Raw genomic sequence first — 25467 nt, forward strand, 5'->3', positions numbered from 1 at the left:
GATGAGTGCGAGTCTGGCAAGAGGGATGGAGGCCACGGGTAGGAGTGAAGCCCATACATTTTTTAGGGGGGGGCTAACGCCGTGGACAACGGGGCAGCAGGAGGCCGCCAGGTTACGGGAGTCACTGGTCACCAGGGGGAAGGAGGATGTAGAGGCACGGTGAGAGGTACTGGCGTGTGTTGCCAGTCCGGGCCGGCCTGTTCCTGATCCCCACGTAGGGCCAGTGGTGTGTGTTCCCAGTACGGTCCGGCCTGTTCCTGCCACTCGCACCAAGTCAGTGGTGCGCCCGTCAGCCCGGCTCGGCCCGTTCCTGCTCCCGCACCAAGTCAGTGGTGCGCCGTCAGCCCGGCTCGGCCCGTTCCTGCTCCCGCACCAAGTCAGTGGTGCGCTTCATCAACCGGCTCGGCCCGTTCCTGCTCCCGCACCAAGTCAGTGGTGCGCTTCGTCAACCGGCTCGGCCCGTTCCTGCTCCCCGCACCAAGTCAGTGGTGCGCTCCGTCAGCCCGGCTCGGCCCGTTCCTGCTCCCCGCACCAAGTCAGTGGTGCGCTCGTCAGCCGGCTCGGCCCGTTCCTGCTCCCGCACCAAGTCAGTGGTGCGCTTCATCAGCCCGGCTCGGCCCGTTCCTGCTCCCCGCACCAAGTCAGTGGTGCGTTTCGTCAGCCCGGCTCGGGCCGTCCCTGCTCCCCACACCAAGCCAGTGGTGTGCGTCGTCAGTCCGGCACAGCCCGTGCCTGTTCCACTGGTGCCTGGTTCAGCACGGGTCAGCTGCTTCACGCCGGAGCTAGAGCAATCCGCTCCACCAGTGTGCAGGCCAGCTCCGGTCAGCAGGGCCAGACCGGACCAGGGGTACTTTGGGGGGTTAGAGAGCGAGTGGGGATCATGCCCGGAGCCGGATCCGCCGCCAAGGCGGAGTGCCCACCCGGTCCCTCCCCTGTTGTGTTTGGTTGGCGCGGTCGGAGTCCGCGCCTTTAGGGGGGGGTACTGTCACGCCCTGGCTCGGGGGACTCTCGTATGTTGAGCCAGGGTGTTAGTTTCTATGTTTTGCTTTTCTATGTTGGCCAGGGTGGCTCCCAATCAGAGACGGCTGTAGCTCGTTGTCTCTGATTGGGAGTCATACTTAGGTAGCCGTTAGGCTTTCATTCTTTGTGGTTTCTTGTTCTTATTTGGTTTGTTTATGTAACCAGGGACGTCACGTTTCGTTTTGTTGTTTTGATCGTGTGATCATTCTAATAAATAAAATGTTCGCATTCAACGCTGCGCCTTGGTCCTCCTCTATGAATGACGATCGTGACAACAATCCATATTTTGTGTATTCTTAATAGTCATATTTCCAGGGTCAGATTCAGGTGCAATCATTTTGGACTAATTATTGATGGAAATAAATGCGATAAAAATAGGGTTTTGTCAATCCTGGTGGATTATATTAGGATATTGAAAAAAATACAATCAATTCTGAAAACAAATGTAGCTAGTCATAATAGAACATCAGAACAGCATTCAGTGGAGCAGAATAATATGTGCAGCACAATGAACAGTGACTTTAGCTAACACAGACAAAAGACTACCATTGGAAGCCAACACACACAGCAAGCTACCAGGTATCATTAATTAAACAACCATTATTTCATTATACTGCAGTTTTACTGCATTTTAAAGGCAGTGACATTTTGTAAGGGTATCCTGTATTATTGTGCATGTTTATCTTACATGCTGGTAGCCTACAATAAATGTTATGGAAGTGAATGTGCACTTTTCAGTTGGTTGGACTGTAACTACACAAAACAATGCCACAGCCTGTAGAATCTGATATTCTCTAAATTAGGGACCATCTCTGATAGCTATAGGACCGCAGAGACTGTCACAAACTGTAGCTTTTAATGACTTGGAGGTGAAATATATCACATGTATTTGTTTTTTTAAATCAGTATTTCATCACCTGCCGAATAAAAACCTGAAATGGCACTATTCCTGAAAAAGTTAATCGGGCCGGATAAGTTGAAGTGGACTCGGCCCAACTACCATTAGCCAGAGGCAAGAGTAATATGATCCTGCTGAATTGGAGCACCCCCCCCACCACCACCACCACCCCCAGTCCGAATCCATGCCAAACGAAATAGGCCAATGCCCAGTGTGTTGACTAGGTACAGTATGCCACGAAACCCTAACCCGCTTTGGAGCGCTCTGCCAGCTGTTGTTTGCCAAGTGTACTAAGCTGAATCATGCAAACCCTGCTGGAAAAGAACATTACTCCAATTTTAATAATTCAAATCAAATCAAATCAAATAATTGTAACGCTTCTGGTGCCCACAAACACTATGCACGTGTTTATGTACTGTAGGTTGTTTTCTATTAATTGAGTAGTATTTAGTCCCGTGTAGCTCAGTTGGTAGAGCATGGCGCTTGCAACGCCAGGGTTGTGGGTTCAATTCCCACGGGGGACCAGTATGAAAAAATAAAATGTATGGACTCACTAACTGTAAGTCGCTCTGGATAAGAACATCTGCTAAATGACTAAAATGTATTTAGATAACTGGTCATACATTTAATCAGCTTTCAACCAAAAAACAGATATCAACCAAAATAAGACATATATTTCATGACATCAAAAATACATCATGAAGAAGTCTTCTTAATCTGTTTGTGATCTGGTTATATAGATGACGTCCCCACCAGATTTCAACCAGTAAAATACGTGTTTTATCACGTCATATGCCCACTGGGAAGACATACTGCATGATGGATCGGAACTGTCCACCACATTGCTTTCAACTTGCAGTTAATTGCAGCCAAGTAGGCCTACACAGCAAACTACTCTATTGCGGGGGGTGTATCCAGACTTCTAATAATATCTTCTTTCTTCTGAAGTGTACACTTTTGCCATCCTTTATATCAAGAGCATGGACCGTAGGCTTGGCCATACAGTAATTCCACGTGATGCACAACATTTACCACTAGATGACACCAGAGATGTTGAAAAATGATCCAACGTAAGCCTAGGCCTATAATATACACTGCTCAAAAAAATAAAGGGAACACTAAAATAACACATCCTAGATCTGAATGAATGAAATAATCTTATTAAATACTTTTTTCTTTACATAGTTGAATGTGCTGACAACAAAATCACACAAAAATTATCAATGGAAATCAAATTTATCAACCCATGGAGGTCTGGATTTCAACATCAACAGCATAATCCCAGAAACCCTAGACCCACTCCAATTTGCATACCGCCCCAACAGATCCACAGATGAAATAATCTATATCGCACTCCACACTGCCCTTTCCCACCTGGACAAGAGGAACACCTACGTGAGAATGCTATTCATTGACTACAGCTCAGCATTCAACACCATAGTGCCCTCTAAGCTCATCACTAAGCTAAGGATCCTGGGACTAAACACCTCCCTCTGCAACTGGATCCTGGACTTCCTGACGGGCCGCCCCCAGGTGGTAAGGGTAGGTAACAACACATCTGCCACACTGATCCTCAACACGGGGGGCCCCTCAGGGGTGCGTGCTCAGTCCCCCTCCTGTACTCTCTGTTCACCCATGACTGCATGGCCAGGCACGACTCCAACACCATCATTAAGTTTGCCGACGACACAACAGTGGTAGGCCTGATCACCGACAACGATGAGACAGCCTATAGGGAGGAGGTCAGAGATCTGGCCGTGTGGTGCCAGGACAACAACCTCTCCCTCAACGTGACCAAGACAAAGGAGCTGATCGTGGACTACAGGAAAAAAAAGAGGACTGAGCACGCCCCCATTCTCATCGACGGGGCTGTAGTGGAACAGGTTGAGAGCTTCAAGTTCCTTGGTGTCCACATCACCAACGAACTATCATGGTCCAAACACACCAAGACAGTCGTGAAGAGGGCACGACAAAGCCTATTCCCCCTCAGGAGACTAAAAAGATTTGGCATGGGTCCTCAGATCCTCAAAAAATTCTACAGCTGCACCATCGAGAGCATCCTGACTGGTTGCATCACCGCCTGGTATGGTAACTGCTTGGCCTCTGACCGCAAGGCACTACAGAGGGTAGTGCGTACGGCCCAGTACATCACTGGGGCAAAGCTCCCTGCCATCCAGGACCTCTATACCAGGCGGTGTCAGAGGAAGGCCCTCAAAATTGTCAAAGACTCCAGCCACCCTAGTCATAGACTGTTCTCTCTGCTACCGCACGGCAAGCGGTACCGGAGTGCCAAGTCTAGGTCCAAAAGACTTCTCAACAGCTTCTACCCCCAAGCCATAAGACTCCTGAACAGCTAATCATGGCTACCCGGACTATTTGCACTGCCCCCCACCCCATCCTTTTACGCTGCTGCTACTCTGTTAAGTATTTATGCATAGTCACTTTAACTCTACCCACATGTACATATTACCTCAACTACCTCAACTAGCCGGTGCCCCGCACATTGACTATGCAACGGTACCCCCCTGTATATATAGCCTCCCTACTGTCACTTTATTTTACTGTATATATAGCCTCCCTACTGTCACTTTATTTTACTTCTGCTCTTTTTTTCTCAACACTTTTTTGTTGTTGTTTTATTCTTACTTTTTTGTTTAAAATAAATGCACTGTTGGTTAAGGGCTGTAAGTAAGCATTTCACTGTAATGTCTGCACCTGTTGTATTCGGCGCATGTGACCAATAAAATTTGATTTGATTTGATTTGATTTGGATTTGGAGTCACCCTCAAAATTAAAGTGGAAAACCACACTACAGGCTGATCCAACTTTGATGTAATGTCCTTAAAACAAGTCAAAATGAGGCTCAGTAGTGTGTGTGGCCTCCACGTGCCTGTATGATCTCCCTACAACGCCTGGGCATGCTCCTGATGAGGTGGCGGATGGTCTCCTGAGGGATCTCCTCCCAGACCTGGACTAAAGCATCCGCCAACTCCTGGACAGTCTGTGGTGCAATGGAGCGAGACATGATGTCCCAGATGTGCTCAATTGGATTCAGGTCTGGGGAACGGGCGGGCCAGTTTATAGCATCAATGCCTTCCTCTTGCAGGAACTGCTGACACACTCCAGCCACATGAGGTCTAACATTGTCTTGCATTAGGAGGAACCCAGGGCCAACCGCACCAGCATATGGTCTCACAAGGGGTCTCATCTTGGTACCTAATGGCAGTCAGGCTACCTCTGGCGAGCACATGGAGGGCTGTGCAGCCCCCCAAAGAAATGCCACCCCACACCATGACTGACCCACCGCCAAACCGGTCATGCTGGAGGATGTTGCAGGCAGCAGAACGTTCTCCACGGCGTCTCCAGACTCTGTCACGTCTATCACTTGTGCTCAGTGTGAACCTGCTTTCATCTGTGAAGAGCACAGGGCGCCAGTGGCGAATTTGCCAATCTTGGTGTTCTCTGGCAAATGTCAAACGTCCTGCATGGTGTTGGGCTGTAAGCACAACCCCCACCTGTGGACGTCGGGCCCTCATACCACCCTCATGGAGTCTGTTTCTGACCGTTTGAGCAGACATGCACATTTGTGGCCTGCTGGAGGTCATTTTGCAGGGCTCTGGCAGTGCTCCTCCTGCTCCTCCTTGCACAAAGGTGGAGGTAGCAGTCCTGCTGCTGGGTTGTTGCCCTCCTACGGCCTCCTCCACGTCTCCTGATGTACTGGCCTGTCTCCTGGTAGCGCCTCCATGCTCTGGACACTACGCTGACAGACACAGCAAACCTTCTTGCCACAGCTCGCATTGATGTGCCATCCTGGATGAGCTGCACTACCTGAGCCACTTGTGTGGGTTGTAGACTCCGTCTCATGCTACCACTAGAGTGAAAGCACCGCCAGCATTCAAAAGTGACCAAAACATCAGCCAGGAAGCATAGGAACTGAGAAGTGGTCTGTGGTCACCACCTGCAAAACCAGTCCTTTATTGGGGGGTGTCTTGCTAATTGCCTATAATTTCCACCTGTTGTCTATTCCATTTGCACAACAGCATGTGAAATTTATTGTCAATCAGTGTTGCTTCCTAAGTGGACAGTTTGATTTCACAGAAGTGTGATTGACTTGGAGTTACATTGTGTTGTTTAAGTGTTCCCTTTATTTTTTTGAGCAGTGTAGTATGCTCCTTTCATAGGCTCATTGGAGGGTGCTTTAACACCGATTGCAAACCACATTTTAGATAAGTAAATATTGTGCCATGTATTTAATTGAACACTTTTGCATTCAGTAAACTAATTTTGTAGGCTAATATTAGGCCTAGCTACAAGGTCTCAGGTTCGTTTCGAAGTTGTTTAATAGCTTACATTTATGTTCATATTGAAATGTATGCAAAAGAATGGTATCTTTTTTTCTTTCAACAGCAAACACTAAATGTCCAGTTGCCACACTACGCAACTTGAGAGAAAAAGTGTCGAGCGCTTTTTACAAGTCTCATTGCATCCCTTGCTGTCCTCATTGGCTGACGCCGCGGTGAGGTCATCACAAGAGTGGCGCCAGTGTTTTTGACATTCGGGATAACTTTCTCACTGTCCGACGGCTGTTGGGATGTATATGTGCCAAACCAATGCATTTTCGTAATTCTAAAAATTAAACCACGTTTTTATGATTGGACGCGTAGGTTTGGTTTCCTCTTTCAGCGGAAAACGTTGTTTTTTACCATCCAACGGAGAAACTTATTTTCGTCAACCTGCTGTTTTTGGATCATTCATCATTCACTAGTGAGGACCATTCAATTGTGAGGAGCGAAACATAGAAAGGATCCATGAGCCTGAATAGGAAGAAAACCCTCGCATAGAATAGGTATGTTTTGCATGAATTATTTTGTTCCTAGGTGTTTAGCCTGTTGGGCAATATCGGGTCAATTCTCTATAACATTTTCTCCATTGTGTCTATCTAGCCTGCAGTGTGTGGTTGTATTAAACAGAATATCGTGTTTAGTTGAACATGTTCGAACTATCCTAATAAGAATCTAACTTTTTTTTAAAGTTCTTGTGATTTTAAGAAGCCCATCTTTTATAAAGCCCATCTTTTCCTGATGGAAAGATGCACTGCTTTTCAATTAGGTGACTTATCTATCACGTAAGATGGTGTAGGCCTATCATCAATAAGCATAAACTCAAGGAGAGTTGATTGATCTCATATTCATGCATTTTAATTAGATGTATCGTGTAATGCGATAATTCTGCCACTTAACATGAGTGACAGGTCTTAAAAAGTGTTGTTTTTGGTGCTGCGTTCTGCATGGTGCGCTGCAACGCGTTGATACGAGACAAGCGTTGTAAACATTTTCAGTGTTTATTCACGAAGGTAAATATGTCTAAATAGCAACAGCTAGATCCCTGTCTCTATTCCCATTGTAGTATTTATTTATTTATTTTTAAATTAAATCAATAAATACAATTTTTTTATAACATTGGGAACCAGTGATGCAGAGAATTACATTGATGGAAGTTACAATCTATCTGCAATATTAAGCTGATCTACCCCCTAAAGAAAAAATAAGAAAAAATGAAGTACAAACATTGGGAACCAGTGAGCTTAGAATCATTGTTATTCTGTGTCATCCTGTAGCTCCTCATGTATTGAGCATCAGCTGGACGTTTGCTATTTAAGAGGTCAGGTGTTTTAGCCAAATAATATACAAAGGATCCTCTTTTTTCTCACTGTAATTGTGACCGCCGGCGTCATGGTTCGAACCAGCATCTCCTGTGCGCCAGCACATTAGCCAGCTAAGCCAAAGTCTAGGCATTGACTTGGGGAGCCAATGCAACTGTTCAAGTCACAGGCAAGGTTACCCATTATGCGCTCTGGGAGTTCTAATGTTAATTTGCAACTTCTGAGTGAGCTTGATATTGAATTCTGTGTCTTGATACTAGTAGCTTACACAAGGCCCAACAACACAGCATCTATGTACACTGAGTGTACAAAACATTAGGAACACCTGCTCTTTCCATGACCAGGGAAATCCAGATAAAAGCTATGATCCCTTATTGATGTCACCTGTTAAATCCACTTCAGTCAGTGTAGATGAAGGGGAGGAGAGAAAAAATGAGACAGGTTAAAGAATGATTTTTAAGCCTTGAGACAATTGAGACATGGACTGTGTGTGTGTCATTCAGAGGGTGAATGGGCAAGACAAAATATTGAACTGCCTTTGAACAGGGTATGGTACTAGGTGCCAGGCACACCGGTTTGAGTGTGTCAAGAACTGCTACGCTGCTGGGTTTTTTACGCTCAACAGTTTCCCGTGTGTATCAAGAATGGTCCACCATCCAAATGACATCCAGCCAACTTGACACAACTGTGGGAAGCATTGGAGTCAACATGGGCCAGCATCCCTGTGGAACGCTTTTGACACCTTGTAGAGTCCACGCCCCGACTAATTGAGGCTGTTCTGAGGGCAAAAGGGGGTGCAACTCAATATTAGGAAGGTGTTCCTAATGTTTTGTACACTTAGGGTATGTTTGCACTTGTGCACAAATCTGCATGTGTTTGATGGGACCTGAGTTTTGCCTGTTACAGCGTGCGTGTGTCCCTCTACCCATATTCTATTCTTATGTCTGTCCGTGTGTGTGTGTGTTTGAGTGCCTTAAAAATGCCTTTGTCACATCATCCATCCCCCTTCATCTTTTCAAAGAGAGACAGACTCTGAATAGAAAGCTTCCAACGAGTTAACAAGAAGAATGTGTGTACCAAACCATTGAATTAAGCCCATGCCAGTAAGTGCCACAGGGCGGAACTATTTTAGTTGGAGAAATCTTGCTGCCAGTGTCCCGGGGGCAGTGAGGAGCGGAGCGCGAGGCTCCTACAGTATGGTGATCAATGTCCCGCTGCCAGGGTCATGTGACCCACTGTGAATGGAAGAAAAGGGTACCAAGTGGCCGGAGAGAGACTCACACTGTTATACGATAATGTTACACTGTTCTATACCACGCCATTGTTGAATACTCATTTTTGATTGGCTAGAAAGGCATTCTAGAATAGACATTAAAACAAGATAACGGGACAGTTCATTACATACACTCTTTCATGTAACAAGATGAGAGAGATGATCACAAGTGTAAACTTGGGTCTAATTTTGACTATGTCAGGTGAATAGACAGTGGAGGTCAAGAGTGTTTCTTGTGTAGTATGTGACAGACAGGGGTTTCAAACTGTGTTTCCTGCATGCCATAAGATTGTGTTAGCCCGCTGAGTTAAAGCTTACCCACTGGGCCAAATCTGGTTGAATCAACGTTGTTTCCACGTAAAGGCATTTGGTATTTTTTTCACCCAACTTTTAACCTAAATCCAATGACACAGTGAACTTTTTTGTTGTTGATTTCACGTTGAATTCACGTTAATTGACAACTCAACCAAATGTAAGTCAAAACTAGAACTGACATCTGTGCTCAGTGGGTAGGCATTATCTCAGGGAGCCAATGCAAGTCTTCAGGTCTAAGGCAAGGTTACTCCACTTACTCCCCAACAGTGCTAGTAAAGAACAGAAGTACAGGCCATTGCTAACACAGTTAGCCTACAAATAAGTTGAATGGGGGTGAGCGCGGGAAAGAAAGTCCGGAGCATCATCATACTAGGCTAATCCGTTCACCACGACTGTATTATTATGATAATATAACAAGCTCAGTTTGTTTTTGGGAGTGGCAAGCTCCTCCAGCTGCTAGCAATAAAAACAACATTATTCCTTTTTATAATTAAAGGGTTCAGCCATGGACACAGACTCCCTGGGACAGATTAAAATAAGCAAGGCTGTCACAGATGCGTCCAAATTTTTGCTGGTTTCCTTTTCTTATTTGTGAAAATGCCTAGCTAGCTATATTCTTTCCTCCCAACTAGACAATGTATGTAAAACGTACATTTACGATACAGGGATTGGACACAATCAGGAATAGGACGTTTATGAGATTTGGTTAGAGTGATATTCAATGTTACTGCAGTAAAATGGATGATACATCCATTACACAGTATGGTGTATTTCATGGTTCCAAAGAGCCTAAGGCTGGAAATTCAATCAAATACATGCTGTGAAATCCACAATGTGAAATACCAGATTGTTATGCATCATAGTGTGGAAAATAATGAGAAAATGTTCACTGGGTGTCATAAAACAAAACAAAGCTTGTCTATGTGAAATGGTGCGATTTTGCAGTACATCAAAGTGACTTTTTCCACATTACAGGTTTGATTAAATACCAGCCTCTGCACTCTTTAACATTAGAGTTGTAATAATTCATTAATAATGAAACACTTTAAATGAATGTGAGAGATTTGGGGGAGAGAACAGAGTGTAAAGGGAGGACAAATGGAGATGTGCCGTGATTGACAGGGACACATGTCTATGTTTACTGGACAGCTTAAGGAAGGGGCGGGAGTTCTTTGCCTCACAAAGAAATACATAAATGTGAGGGAGCCCACCCTAGTTACTCCTAAAGCGCTCCTTCATTTTTCTGAGACAGAACCATTCTGAACCTGTCAATTTACCATACTCTTATTAAAGGAGGAGAAAGTTCTGCACTATGGATGCTCCTTACGGTATCTCTAAGGAGCAAAGTACTGTAGCTTTTGATTGAGAATGTATTTCTCCCCCCTTGAAACTCACCTTTTGAGTTGAACTGAGCTCATATTTGATAAAGCCCAATCGCTCTCCACTATAACAAAACTTATTTGGTTGTTTGTTTACAACTCCAATCTAGTATTGCAGGACGGACTCATCCATCCCCTTGCTCCATTGTCTTTACACCATTATTACAATGGCATTACAAATATCAGTAGACATGCAGAGCTAGACTGCCTGCCTTGATGTCTACCACTTCCAAAAAACTACAACAATTGTTGACAAAGCCTACTGTAAGATGATCCCGGCTTTCCTACGCTCTTAGTCCCCTTTAGAAATCCAACCCAAAGTTGCAACAAAGAAAAATACTCATGGTATATTCATGCGAGGATGTGTACTCTAGATTGGATTAATATCATGTTTGGGTTTATTGCAGGTCAGCTGTTAGTTTTCCCCCCGGGTGGTACTGGATTACATATCTGAATCGAATTATATAGATGCAAATGTATTGTATAGTAGATCAGATAATAACATACTGTATCTGCAATTGGATTTATATCCGGTTTTGCACTTGGCAGTGATCTACTGGTGGCAGGTAGCCTAGCAGTTAGAGCGTTGGGCCAATAACTGCAAGGTTGCTAGTTTGAATCTTTGAGCTGAGAAGGTGAAAAATCTGCCGATGTGCCCTTGAGCAAGGCACTTAACTCTAATTAGCTCCAGGGTCGCAGTTGGTAATGGTAGACGCTGGCTGTGACCTCACTCTTGTCTCAGGGAGAGTTGGGAAATGCAACAAAAAAACATTTCCAATTCACACATGCGTATAATACACACTTGGACAAATATAAGAATATAAGCACCCACCAAATTATTATATTACTGATCTTCTTCAATTATACACCCTATCCCACGTAGCATGCACCTACTCCTACTCCTACATACTAATTTGATGTTTCGGATGTACAGTACCAGTCAAAAGTTTGGACACACCTACTCATTCAAGGGTTTTTATTTATTTGTTACTATTTTCTACATTGTAGAATAATAGTGAAGACATCAAAACTATGAAATAACACTCATGGAATCATGTTGTAACCAAACAAGTGTTAAACAAATCAAAATGTATTTTAGATTTTAGATTCTTCAAAGTAGCCACCTTTTGCCTTGATGACAGCTTTGCACACTCTTGGCATTCTCTCAACCAGCTTCACCTGGAATGCTTTTCCAACAGTCTTGAAGGAGTTCCCACATATGCTGAGCACTTGTTGGCTGCTTTTCCTTCACTCTGCGGTCCAACTCATTCCAAACCATCTCAATTGGGTTAAGGTTGGGTGATTGTGGAGGCCAGGTCATCTGATGCAGCACTCCATCACTCTCCTTCTTGGTCAAATAGCCCTTACACAGCCTGGAGGTGTGTTGGGTCATTGTCCTGTTGAAAAACAAATGATAGTCCCACTAAGCGCAAACCAGATGGGATGGCGTATCGCTGCAGAGTGCTGTGGTAGCCATGCTGGTTAAGTGTACCTTTAATTCTAAATAAATCACAGACAGTGTCACCAGCAAAGCACCATCACACCTCCTCCTCCGTGCTTCACGGTGGGAAGCACACATGTGGAGATCATCCGTTCACCTACTGTTAGAGCCGATTTGGGCATATTTTGTATAAAAGACTGAACATACTGAGCTCCATGTACATTTGTGTAAATATATTAAATATTAATGTATATGATGAAATATTAGGTACGTACCTTTATGATTTATTTACCGGATTGAGATATATTCATTTGTTATTAGTGTAACTCAGTTTTTGGCCCCCCCTCTTGCCCATTCATTGTACTGTGTTAATTGTGTTAGTATAAAGGCAGGAAGTTGGGCCTTCGGGGGGAGGAGTCCTTGCTAGATGCGGGAGCGGTATAGTTTTTTGACCATATAGACATACAGACAGACAGGTCATATTATATTATGTATTTGCATTTCAAGTAATCTCTGCTTTAAGTTGATTGGAGAATACCTTTTTGTTAGATAAGAAGAATAAACATTTTTTGTTGCACTATATCCCTGGATCTCATTGAATGTTTGGCCGTTTGGAAACGTTGAGTGTGGACTGTATGCGTCCGAAACAACCCCGCTTCAGGCTAGGGCAGTGGCTATGGTAAAGAGGAAAGGAAGCCATTACACCTACTCTGCGTCTCACAAAGACACAGCGGTTGGAACCAAAAATCTCACATTTGGACTCATCAGACCAAAGGACAGATTTCCACTGGTCTAATGTCCATTGCTCGTGTTTCCTGGCCCAAGCAAGTCCCTTCTTATTATTGGTGTCCTTTAGTAGTGGTTTCTTTGCAGCAATTCGACCATGAAGGCCTGATTCACCCAGTCTCCTCTGAACAATTGATGTTGAGATGTGTCTGTTACTTGAACTCTGTGAAGCATTTATTTGGGCTGCAATTTCTGAGGCTGGTAACTCTAATGAACATATCCTTTGCAGCAGAGGTAACTCTGGGTCTTCCCTTCCTGTGGCAGTCCTCGTGAGAGCCAGTTTCATCATAGCGCTTGATGGTTTTTGCGACTGCACATGAATAAACTTTCAAAGGATTGACTGACCTTCATGTCTTAAAGTAATGATGGACTGTTGTTTCTCTTTGCTTATTTGAGCTGTTCTTGTCATAATATGGACTTGGTCTTTTACCAAATAGGGTTATCTTCTGTATACCATCCCTACCTTGTCACAACACATCTGATTGGCTCCAACGCATTAAGAAGGAAATAAATTATACAAATTAACTTTTAACAAGTCAGACCTGTTAATTGAAATGCATTCCAGGTGACTACCTCATGAAGCTGGTTGAGAGAACGCCATGAGTGTGCAAAGCTGTCATCAAGCCAAAGGGTGGCTACTTTGAAGAATCTCAAATGTAAATTACATTTTGATTTGTTTAACACATTTTGATTTGGTTACTACATGATTCCGTATGTGTTATTTCATAGTTTTGATGTCTTCACTATTATTCTACAAAGTAGAAAATAGTAAAAAAATAAAAAATAAAGAAAAACCCTTGAAGGAGTAGGTGTGTCCAAACTTTTGACTGTTGGGTTTTAGACTTTAGAATATGGAATATTTAGGACGAACTTAAATGTAAATAGTTTAGCATTTCTATCTTAATTTAGATTAATTACGGTCATTAAGAGCAAGCAGAAGAAGAAACACATTGGCTTGGAAAAACTCCCTAGAAGGAACAAACCTAGAGAGGAAACCATCTTAAAGGGGAAGCACATCCCTGCTATCTTCTTGGTTTCACCCATGTTCTAGCTAAACTTGGTCTCACTCATGTCCTAGCTAGCAGAAGTTGATTTCACCCATGTTCTAGCTAGCTGACGTTGGTTTCACCCATGTTCTAATCCAGCTAAACTTGGTCTCACCCATGCTCTTGCTAGCTAAAGTTGATTTCACCCATGTTCTAGCTAGTTAATGTTGGTTTCACCCATGTTCTAATCCAGCTAAATTTGGTTTTTCCCATGTTCTAGATAGCTAAAGTTGATTTCACCCATGTTATAGCTAGCTAAAGCTGTTTTCACCCATGTTCTAATCCAGCTAAACTTGTTTTTTTCCCATGTTCTAGCTAGCTGACGTTGGTTTCACCCATGTTCTAGCTAGCTAAAGTTGATTTCACCCATGTTCTAGCTAGCTAATGTTGTTTTCACCCATGTTCTAGCTAGCTAACATTGGTATCACCCATGTTCTAGCTAGCTAACGTTGTTTTCACCCATGTTCTAGCTAGCTAACGTTGGTATCACCCATGTTCTAGCTAGCTAATGTTGGTATCACCCATGTTCTAGCTAGCTAACGTTGGTATCACCCATGCTCTAATCCAGCTAAACTTGGTTTCACCCATGTTCTAGCTAGCTAACGTTGGTATCACCCATGTTCTAGCTAGCTAACGTTGGTATCACCCATGCTCTAATCCAGCTAAACTTGGTATCACCCATGTTCTAGCTAGCTAAAGTTGATTTCACCCATGTTCTAATCCAGCTAAACTTGGTTTTGCCCATGTTCTAGCTAGCTAAAGTTGATTTCACCCATGTTATAGCTAGCTAACGTTGGTTTCACCCATGTTCTAGCTAGCTAATGTTGGTATCACCCATGTTCTAGCTAGCTAATGTTGGTTTCACCCATGTTCTAATCCAGCTAAATTTGGTTTTTCCCATGTTCTAGATAGCTAAAGTTGATTTCACCCATGTTATAGCTAGCTAAAGCTGTTTTCACCCATGTTCTAATCCAGCTAAACTTGTTTTTTTCCCATGTTCTAGCTAGCTGACGTTGGTTTCACCCATGTTCTAGCTAGATAATGTTGTTTTCACCCATGTTCTAGCTAGCTAACATTGGTATCACCCATGTTCTAGCTAGCTAACGTTGTTTTCACCCATGTTCTAGCTAGCTAACGTTGGTATCACCCATGTTCTAGCTAGCTAACGTTGGTATCACCCATGTTCTAGCTAGCTGGTGTTGGTATCACCCAGGTTACAGCTAGTTTACATTGGTATCACCCATGTCATGGCTAACTAACGTTGGTATCACCCATGTTCTAGCTAGCTAATGTTGGTATCACCCATGCTCTAGTTACCTAACGTTGGTATCACCCATGTTCTAGCTAGCTAACATTGGTATCACCCATGTTATAGCTAGCTAACGTTGGTTTCACCCATGCTCTAATCCAGCTAAACTTGTTTTCACCCATGCTCTAGCTAGCTAACGTTGGTATCACCCATGTTCGAGCTAGCTAACGTTGGTATCACCCATGCTCTAATCCAGCTAAACTTGGTTTCACCCATGTTCTAGCTAGCTAACTTTGGTATCACCCATGTTCTAGCTAGCTAACGTTGGTATCACCCATGCTCTAATCCAGCTAAACTTGGTATCACCCATGTTCTAGCTAGCTAAAGTTGATTTCACCCATGTTCTAATCCAGCTAAACTTGGTTTTGCCCATGTTCTAGCTAGCTAAAGTTGATTTCACCCATGTTATAGCTAGCTAACGTTGGTATCACCCATGTTCTAATCCAGCTAAACTATTTTTTTCACCCATGTTCTAATCCAGCTAAATTTGGTATCAGCCATGTTTAGCTCGCTAGAACGGGCAAAACCAAGTTTAGCTGGATTAGAGCATGGGTGATACCAACGTTCGCTAGCTAGAACATGGGTGATACCAAGTTTAGCTGGATTAGAACATGGGTGATACCAGCGTTAGCTAGCTAGAACATGGGTGATACCAACGTTAGCTAGCTAGAACATGGGTGAAGCCAAATTTAGCTGGATTAGAACATGGGTGATACCAACGTTAGCTAGCTAGAACATGTGTGATACCAACGTTAGCTAGCTAGAACATGGGTGATACCAACGTTAGTTAGCTAGAACATGGGTGATACCAACGTTAACTAGCTAGAACATGGGTGATACCAACGTTAGCTAGAGGAAGTATCACAGACGTAGACCCAGCCAATGTAATCTACACTTTATTTGAGCAAGTTCTGATAATTGGAAATTCTTCTCTTATGACAACATTATTTTTCTCTAAAAGTCAAAGAGGGCACACGCTTAACTTCAAAGAGCATTGCAGACCTCTGCCGTAGATATCAGGGTACAGAGCCAACCCGTAAACCCTAGAAGGGCCGGATTATTCAATCAAGAATCATACTGGTATACAGTATGTTTTCAGATGAATTGTCTATTTGAGATCAATCTTGTTAAAGACGCTCTAACATTGTTGGCAGCAGCAGTAAAATTTTATCCTAAGTCCCAAATTTGATCCTAAGTCATTGGCAGCTTGATCAGTGAAACAGAGGTCAATTGCCGGGCAACATGGATAACTGTACAGTGGTGCTATTGCACTAAGGGCTGAATCAAGTGAGCTGTTTTCTGGGTCAAGGGCTCAACGGTACCCAGGATTTGAACCAGGTTGCACGTTTCGTCACAATATTGTTTTGAACGTTAATTTTAGGACTGATGCCCAACTGAGCATTCTACTCAATGCATTCCCAATGGGCATTGATTAAGATTTCATCTAAAGTGCATTACTGTGGCTTGAAAACACGAAGACATTTAAAAAGTCAGCAAATAATTAGTAGGAAAACCTTTTGTCATCATTGTGATGTTGCCAGATTGACTTTAGATACAGTATAACTTTAGCTAGCCAGCTAAGATTGAGGGGACAGCACTGAATTTTAGCGAGCTAACATTAGCATTGCTAGCTATGTTTTTACGAACTTTGCTACCTAATGGTAACATTGCCATCTCTCTAAAGTAAACTTGACGGCATCATAAGGATGGCAAGGTTGTTTCCTGCTAATTATTTGCCGACTTTCGTCATCATATTTCCAAGCCACTAGAGTGTAATTTAGACGAAACAGTCATTAGCCCCCGTTCAGAAAGACTGGGCATTAGTCATCAGTCAGGCATCAACGTGGCTGCGGTGTCTGTAGAATGTTGATAACAATGGCAACGACGCGACCGAGTGACAGAGGTGCAACCCATTAATTGCCCACCTTCCCTAATGCACATATTTTTTAACTATACAATGGCATAACATTCTATGTTACAATTGGTTATAAGATAACATCGTTTTGGCATTATGAATAAGGCTTTCACGGTTGGCGCCTACCGACATATCCCTCTCTGCTGTTTGGGTCTGGGTCCTCAGTAACTCTAGATTTCCACTCCACGTTTCTCGTATCCAGCTCCACTGTCTGGAAGCCGCCATAAACGGACTACTTTAGACACAACTGTAATTTCCTGCTCTCTTGTCTCCGGTGGTGGTCACACTTCCCTTCCTTACTGTCTGACCCTCCTCTTCCCCTGATGGTCCAAGTTACCTTTTTAGGGTTATGGGATGAGCAAAAATGCTGTATGTCTCAACATCTGTCAACATACATGTTTATGAGTATATCCTGATGTTTTTTTTGTTTCCCCACACACATTTGACCATTAGTGGAATTCCCCTTAAGAGTGTGATGCTTTATTTGGTTGTTTGAGCCTGTGTGTTGTGCAGGGATCACTTGGCATGCTGTGGAATTGTACAGCTTATCTGAATGCACCAACTGTCCCAATAAACAGTGGCAAGGGGCTGCTTAGAGAAAAACCAGTTGAACACAGTATGCCTTGGAGACATTAATGAGCATGATAAGTGGCAGCCGAAACACACACGCACATGCACACGCACACACACACACACACACACACACACACGCACAAACCTGCACACGCATAGGCACGCACGCACACACACACACACACACACACACACACACACACACACACACACACACACACACACACACACACACACGCACACCCTCTTAATTGATCAACTGCTAGTGCTGTGTGAAACAAGCTGGGCTGTGCCTCTCACTGCTTGTGCCTGGTACTTCACTGAACAGTGTCTTACAGGTGTTGAGTAGTTCACGTACAGTAGTTGACATTTTCTAGACATTTGTTTTGTTCTGTTATTTCGCTAAGTGGTTTCCAATTAATTTCCTGATGTGAAGTGAAATAGAATTTCCCCCAATTCTGCTCTACATCTTCTATAGCAAGTACATTGAAACCAGTGGTGTAGTGGAGGGTAAAGTTTACCCACCTTTTGGGAAAAAATGCATTGAAAGTATAGGGAACGTACATTATTTCACCCACAAATTGTTTTACTACTACATCACTGATTGAAACGCCATGTCTTAAACCATTAGTTAGTATGGTTGGGCGGTATCCAGATTTCCATACCTTCATACAGTTCCTGTACCATATGGTATTACCGGCAGAGCACAGGGGCTAACAAATGCTAAGAAAAATACTAGAGAATTCCCATAGCGGCTGCTAGCTAAATGCTAACAAGCGTGAGCGAACATAAACCAAATGCAAGGAAAGACAACCCAGCTCATAAAGTTAAACATCTATCTCAAAAGGCTACTCACACTTGACCCAGAAGGAGATTGATTGTCTCTGCTGTAACCAAGCAGCTTGATATTGCAAGCTAGACACCTAACGTTATAGCTAGCAAGTTAGCAAACCAAAATGAATAGCTGGAGCCCTGAGCTGGAGAAAATGTATTTGGCACATCTTAGATATTTAGCTGGCAAACATTAGTAGTGAATTTCAAGTATAACTTGATCACCTCTCTTGTGCTGCTCAACAGTGGATCGTCACGTCACATTTGCTCCATGTGCTCTTTGTAAGCAAACATACCATTTGACTGGCTCAATCAAATATTTTGGGGACAGTATTGAAAATCATACCGTCAGTACTTCAAAATACCCTGGTATACGGTATATACGGTATACCGCCCAAGCCTATTAGGTAGGGAGATAGGTAGTTGGTAGAGGACTAGACTCATTATGGGACCCCATACTAGTGCATTTTCCCAGGCAAAGTGTGTTTAAGAAGAAAGGCTGGTTGTCCTTGTATAGAGAAACAGCTGAGTGGGTCAGGTGAAAGGCAGAGGACACACCACAGATGACAAGAGATACAGCAGCTGTGTTTGTTCTGTGTTCTTTCTTCACTCTCTCTCTCTCTCTCTCTCTCTCTCTCTCTCTCTCTCTCTCTCTCATTCTCTCATCTCTCAAAGCTGAGATCATACAAAGACAAACTAACCATATCAATCTGAATCAAGATAAAGACAACCACAAAGCTTTAAAGCTTCCCTAAGAACATAGATCTACTCATTTATTCTCTCTCTGCTGGTAAAAGTTTCCAACAACAAAGCTTTGTGTTCACGCTAGCCGAAGTTTCATTGAATTAAATAGATAAGGACATTTGTGATAAGGTGTTTGGAGTCTTGCCCCACCACTGTGACGTACACGAACATACAGTCGAATAAACGCACCCACACACACACGCACACACAGTACAGTGTCATTCAAGTTCCTCCTGAATAAATAGGAAGTGCTAGATTATTTTGATTATCCTGTAAAGGAAACTGTCTGCCTGTGTAGCTCAGTTGATAGAGTATGGCGCTTGCAATGCCAGCGTTGTGGGTTCGATTCCCACGGGGTGCCACTGTAAAAAAAAAAAAAAAAAAAAAAAGGTATGCACTAACTGTATGTTGCTCTGGATAAGAGTATCTGCTAAATGATGTCAATGTCCTGTCAAGGTATTCTGACTGCAAGTCTAATCATGAACTAACTCACTTAATTGGTAAAGCAGATGTCACAGGAAGAGATCATGGCACTGTCAATTGAGCAATTTAGCTAAATACATCCTCTGGGTCATTTCCATGCTAATGTGGGCGGACTGATGAAAGATCTGACATTCAACCATTTTAAGTATTCAATTCGCAACAAAGGTTTCTAAGAATAAATAATTGAAAGTTATAGATTTCAAGTATCAGAAGATGTTCTGTGTTGTAGGATTTTGTCAGATGAAAACTCAACCTCCTATAAGACTCCTAGTTATTCACACTTGTACATGTAGCTGATAAACTCAAGGTTCAAACCCTGCCAAAGCCCTGCGATAGACTAGCGTCCTGTCCAGGGTGTGTACTTGTACATGAAGCTGCTCCTATGAGCCTCTTGCAAGGCTACTACCCAGCTAGCACATTTCGTTCCTTGGAGGTTGTTGGAATGTATGTTTTTGGTTTCCCATTGGTTCTGGGAACGAAGCCATACGTTTCCTGACTGGTAAAACAGCATTTTTTAACGTTCTGAGAACGGAAGTGAGATTTTTGTCTATTCTGGGAACGTACATTTTTAGGTTGCAGGAAGGTTCTGAGAATGTTTTACTATAGTTCCCTGAAAGTTTTCTTGAGAGGTTTTATTAACGTTCTGAGAATGGAAATTATTTGAAGGTAATTAAATAACATTTGAGAACATGTTTCAATAAGAATTCTAAAACACTGCTAGCTTAGGTTAACCTTTTTTAACTCCAAGCACAGACAGGACACATGGAAATGCATTTCTATTAATTATGCAAACACATTTCTTTTTTATTGTGATGCAGCATCGGTGAGATTCAAACCAATGCTCTTCTGTTCTCTATCAATGGAATTAGTCCACTGCGCCACCAGGATGGAGCTAGCATGCCGTGTTTTTTTAACTCATACAAAGCTGTTCATTTTAGTCTATTCAAACAGACAACATTTCAAAGGAAACAAGCACTCATTAAAATCAGGTGTGGCCAATTAGTGGGCGTGGCCAACACACCTGAAAACACTTAACAAGCTAGAGAGTTTTATTGATGAGAACGTAATGTATATGTTTTTAAATTACGTTCTTAGAACGTTATTTGAATGTTAATAATGTTTTCTTGTGGTTGTTATGGAAAGTTTTCTTAATGTTCTGAGAACATTTGTATTTGAATTTCTATTTATTATGGATCCCCATTAGCTGCTGCCAAGGCAGCAGCTACTCTTCCTGGGGTCCAGCAAAATTAAGGCAGTTATACATTTTTAAACATTACAATACATTCATAACAGATTTCACAACATATTAAGTGTATGCCCTCAGGCCCCTACTCTACTACCACACATCTATAGCACAAAATACATGTGTATGTGTGTGTATAGTGAGTATGTTATCGTGTGTTTGTATTCATGTGTCTATGTTTGTGTTGATTCACAGTCCCCGATGTTCCATAAGGTGTATTTTTATCTGTTTTTTTTAATCTAATTTTACTGCTTGCATGAGTTACTTGATGTGGAATAGAGTTCCATGTAGTCATGGCTCTATGTAGTACTGTGCGCCTCCCATAGTCTGTTCTGGACTTGGGGACTGTGAAGAGACCTCTGGTGGCATGTCTTGTGGGGTATGCATGGCTGTCCGAGCTGTGTGCCAGTAGTTCAAACAGACAGCTCGGTGCATTCAACATGTCAATACCTCTCACAAATACAAGTAGTGATGAAGTCAATCTCTCCTCCACTTTGATCCAGGAGAGATTGACATGCATATTTTTTATGTTAGCTCTCTGTGTACATCCAAGGGCCAGCCGTGCTGCCCTGTTCTGAGCCAATTGCAATTTTCCTAAGTCCCTCTTTGTGGCACCTGACCACACGACTGAACAGTAGTCCAGGTGCGACAAAATTAGGACCTGTAGGACCTGCCTTGTTGATAGTGCTGTTAAGAATGCAGACTTCTCCCCATCCTAGCTACTGTTGTATCAAAATGTTTTGACCATGACAGTTTACAGTCCTGGGTTACTCCAAGCAGTTTAGTCTCCTCAACTTGCTCAATTTCCACATCATTCATTACAAGATTTAGTTGAGGTTTAGGGTTTAGTGAATGATTTGTCCGAAATACAATGCTTTTAGTTTTTGAAATATTTAAGACTAACTTATGCCTTGCCACCCATTCTGAAATTAACTGTAGCGCTTTGTTAAGTGTTGCTGTCATTTCAGTCGCTGTGGTAGCTGACGTGTATAGTGTTGAGTCATCCGCATACATAGACACACTGGCTTTACTCAAAGCCAGTGGCATGTCGTTAGTAAAGATTGAAAAAAGTAAGGGGCCTAGACAGCTGCCCTGGGGAATTCCTGATTCTACCTGGATTTTGTTGGAGAGGTTTCCATTAAAGAACACCCTCTGTGTTCTGCTAGACAGGTATCTCTTTATCCACAATATAGCTGGGGGTGTAAAGCCATAACACATGTTTTTTCAGCAACAGACTATGATCGATAATGTCAAGTCAAATACTCTAACAAGTCTAACAAAACAGCCCCCACAATCTTTTTATCATCAATTTCTCTCAGCCAATCATCAGTCAGTTGTGTAAGTGCTGTGCTTGTTGAACATGACTTTAAATAGAAAAGGAAACCGTTGTGCTGAAGTACTGAAATTCCCATAGAACAATGTTGTTTCTTAATGTTCTCCGAACAATTTGAGAACATTACTTTAAATAGAACCATGAGTAAACCAGTAGGAAAGGTTATGCTCAAGTATTGAAATTCCCACCTAAGAAACACATGGTTCTCAGAACATTATGTGCTATCTGGGTATCCTACAGCATTCCCAGAACATTGAGGGTAGTTTGTATGCAAAATAACCATAGGACAATAATGCTCTCACCAAGCTTTAAGAAACATATGGTTCTCAGAACGTTATATGCTAGCTGGGTACTTATCATCCCCAAACAGCCAAAACTGTTGTATCCTGTGCACCACTTGGCGACTGCCTGTTTACCGCTCTTCAGTATCTGACTGTACTAATCACTGCTGTCATAACTGACAACTCCACTAACCAGCATATACTGTGTAAAACAGCTTGTCATTTCGTCATCTCAATTCTGAATAGTTCTCTAGTGAACTAACTTTGGACGGCTAAGCCCCACGTTGGCAGAAGAAATGCCTAAGGAAGACTGCATGTTTTGGCAAATGAATATTTTGTGCATGGACTCAGTCCGTCCTCTGTTTGTGCTTGGATGAACTTCCCCGGGGCATCCGATACTGGACTGCTATGTGCAGCGTATCAAAGCCCCGTTGGCCCCCTAAGCCCCGCATCAGGAGTGGTGTGTATAGTGTGTGTAGGGTTCTTTCACACGCACAGCAACACCCTTGTTTGTGAACTGCCGCAGTTGTCCCGGGGAGGGGGTTTGGGGTTTTGCCGGGTGGGTGCAGCTGTGCCCGTTAGCTCAGTGAAACCGGAGAGCGAGCCCCTGGTGCCCCCATTAACCGCCCGCATAGACACACTGTCATCAGCGAGAGGCCGCAGAAGCCCGTCGTCTCGCAGACTTCCCCCGTCCTCTCTCTACTGGGGTTTCGGGAGGCTAGACCGAAGCAGAGACACAGCCCTGATGGTTAGCCTTTTATTTGGTTAGCTAGCTAGTTAACGCAGAGAGACGTGGAGAGCAGCTGTAGAATCAATGTGGTCACATCATATACATGAAGTTGCATCCACCAGTGGTGTCTTTCTATCACTACAAGCTTCTATGCTGGCAGGAGGCCCAACCTGCCACATTAACAATGTTTGATTTGTAGACTATTTTGCATATTAGCTAGTCTTACACAACACACAATGGGAAAGAATTGCTGTTTAAACGCCTCTGACAAATTCTGAAAGTTATTTGTGAGAACTATCACTTCAAGCTGTAAACGAAATCTTGCACGCAAAGATTCAAAGTTAAAAAATCATCAAAGATATTTGGAGCCAGTGATGCATTTTTACTTTTGACTTGTTTTTGTGTTGACTGCTACCATGTATCATGACTGGGATGTGACATGACTGTTGATGCCAGGGATGCTTTGTTGAAGCAGTGTACTATCAGACAGGAGGAATAATTGAAGAGAGAGAGAGAGAGAGAGAGAGAGAGAGAGAGAGAGAGAGAGAGAGAGAGAGAGAGAGAGAGAGAGAGAGAGAGAGAGAGAGAGAGAGAGAGAGAACTGGTTTCAACATGGGCATTAGCAAAAGGAGGCTTTGGATTCCTCTGAGACAAAACACTTTTAGGGCCTTGATGGCACAGGGATGCGCTGGCACCAATGGCATACATTGTTGGCTTGGGTACTTCCCTTTCCCGTTTTGCAGCCTGTAAAAGACTGGATGGGTAAGATGAAGTGGGGGAAGGGGGATTTCTGCAGAAAGTATTGCATAGCAATATTCAAATGACCTGCTTTGGGTCTCAATGACATTGCCACTGACACCCTTCCACCCTCTGTGCGTCAGGCAGGAAGTGGTGACTCAGTGGGCAGTGGCCAGGGCCAGAGTTTGGACCTGTTTTAATACTTTAAGAATACACCGTTCCCTCCTACTGCCCTGTAAAAAACTCCCGAGGTTTCTGAGAAGATTGGACTCATTTGTATGGCTTGCACCTACAGTATCAAAGCATATCAGATCAGTGACATTTGGATTTTCAATGTGTGACGGTGATCCGGCCTTTCCACACGCATGGCTTCTTCTGTGTCTCCGATGTCAGTTAGCTTGTTGTAATGGTGTGGACGGGGGGGATTTAGCTTGTTGTAATGGGGGGGGTGGACGGTGGACTTTAGCTTGTTGTAATGGTGTGGACAGGGGTGGAATTTAGCTTGTTGTAATGGTGTGGACAGGGGGGTGGAATTTAGCTTGATGTAATGGTGTAGACGGGGGTGGAATTTAGCTTGTTGTAATGGTGTGGACGGGACGGGGGGGTGGAATTTAGCTTGTTGTCATGGTGTGGATGGGGGTGGAATTTAGCTTGTTGTAATGGTGTGGACGGGGGTGGAATTTAGCTTGTTGTAATGGTGTGGACGGGGGTGGACTTTAGCTTGTTGTAATGGTGTGGGCGGGGGGTGGAATTTAGCTTGTTGTAATGGTGTGGACGGGGGGTGGAATTTAGCTTGTTTTAATGGTGTGGTCGGGGGCGGACTTTAGCTTGTTGTAATGGTGTCGACGGGGGGTGTAATTTAGCTTGTTGTAATGGTGTGGACGGGGGGTGGAATTTAGCTTGTTTTAATGGTGTGGAGGGGGGTGGAATTTAGCTTGTTGTAATGGTGTGGACGGGGGTGGAATTTAGCTTGTTGTAATGGTGTGGATGGGGGTGGAATTTAGCTTGTTGTAATGGTGTGGATGGGGATGGAATTTAGATTGTTGTAATGGTGTGGACAGGGGTGGAATTTGGGAAAATAAACCATGTGGGGAACCGTGGTGGGGGTCCGGGAACATATTCCCCGGCTAGAGAATTTGCTGCTTGTACTGTTGTGCATATGACTTATTCCACATTTTGTTGTGTTACAGGCTGAATTCAACATTTATTGAATGGATTTTTTTCTTCTCACCCAGCTACAAACATCACCGCATAATGACAAAGTGAAAACATTTTTGCACATTTATTGGAAATGAAATACAGAAATATCACATTTACATACAGTGGGGAAAAAAGGATTTAGTCAGCCACCAACTGTGCAAGTTCTCCCACTTAAAAAGATGAGAGAGGCCTGTAATTTTCATCATAGGTACACGACAACTATGACAGACAAAATGAGGAAAAAAAATCCAGAAAATCACATTGTAG

The 25467-nt window shown here is 43.3% G+C and overlaps 1 protein-coding gene across 2 annotated transcripts in view; it reads left to right on the forward strand.

Moving 5' to 3' along the window:
- Positions 1 to 6470: 6470 nt before the first annotated feature.
- megf10 (multiple EGF-like-domains 10) overlaps positions 6471 to 25467 on the forward strand; it is a 104863-nt gene continuing 85866 nt past the window's right edge. For both annotated transcript variants that reach the window (XM_041897493.2, XM_041897494.2), the window contains exon 1: positions 6471 to 6764. The gene's annotated coding sequence lies outside the window, so the exon portion shown is untranslated. The remainder of the gene's footprint in view (positions 6765 to 25467) is intronic.

This window comes from Coregonus clupeaformis, unplaced genomic scaffold, assembly GCF_020615455.1.
Source record: "Coregonus clupeaformis isolate EN_2021a unplaced genomic scaffold, ASM2061545v1 scaf0391, whole genome shotgun sequence".
NCBI classification, from domain to species: Eukaryota; Metazoa; Chordata; class Actinopteri; order Salmoniformes; family Salmonidae; genus Coregonus; species Coregonus clupeaformis.